This window comes from Anoplopoma fimbria, unplaced genomic scaffold (genome assembly GCF_027596085.1).
Source record: "Anoplopoma fimbria isolate UVic2021 breed Golden Eagle Sablefish unplaced genomic scaffold, Afim_UVic_2022 Un_contig_6644_pilon_pilon, whole genome shotgun sequence".
Taxonomy (NCBI): domain Eukaryota; kingdom Metazoa; phylum Chordata; class Actinopteri; order Perciformes; family Anoplopomatidae; genus Anoplopoma; species Anoplopoma fimbria.
Genome location: NW_026550203.1, coordinates 1 through 778, shown reverse-complemented (window position 1 = coordinate 778; position 778 = coordinate 1). Strand labels below are relative to the sequence as shown.

The 778-nt window shown below is 63.8% G+C and overlaps 1 non-coding gene across 1 annotated transcript; it reads right to left on the bottom strand.

The window, feature by feature from the left end:
- Positions 1 to 42: 42 nt before the first annotated feature.
- On the bottom strand, positions 43 to 196 carry LOC129115007 (5.8S ribosomal RNA). The gene has a single exon (XR_008532788.1). It is a non-coding gene; the product is annotated as a 5.8S ribosomal RNA (ribosomal RNA).
- Positions 197 to 778: the final 582 nt, after the last annotated feature.

Genomic DNA, 778 nt, shown 5'->3' with positions numbered 1-778 from the left:
CCCCAGCCGCGGAGACGCGAACGTCTCCGATTGATGGTCAAGCGACCCTCAGACAGGCGTAGCCCGGGAGGAACCCGGGGCCGCAAGGTGCGTTCGAAGTGTCGATGATCAATGTGTCCTGCAATTCACATTAGTTCTCGCAGCTAGCTGCGTTCTTCATCGACGCACTGAGCCGAGTGATCCACCGCTAAGAGTTGTCAAAGTTTTTTTGATTTTTGGTTGTAGGCCATGGTTCGCTGACAAAAGGGTTTCAAGAGGGTATAACGACCTCCGGGCGCTCACCCCCCCACCACCACAGACCCCCGAGAGGGCCAGGGCAGACAAAGGAGGGAGAGACATTGGAACCCCTCCTCCCTCCGATGGAGGGAGAAAAGTTGGGTTGGGTACCCGGAGGGCGCACGGAGGACGGCGGGCTCGGCCGCCGCCTGCACTTGGTTTTTGGTTCCGAGTGGCGAGCAGTCCCGTTGGCACCGGAGGAACGACCCCAGGGACCCCCTACCCCCGCCGGCGTGCCCTACGTCGTTTGGCGGGGAGGAAGAGGAAGGGTAACACCAGCTCCGGCTGGGACCAGCTCAGACTGAGTGGCCTTGAACACGGGCGGCTGCCTGCACCAAGAGGACAGCCGCCAGCCCGCCCGCGCGCCGCCCTCACCTCAGTGAGGCCGGACACGTGACGGACCGACGAAGCCACGGACGACAGCGGCCGCACGCGACGCCTCGGCCGGGCTGAAGGAATACACCCCCAGCCGGCCTCAGCTCCCGGAGACATTTCCTCTGCA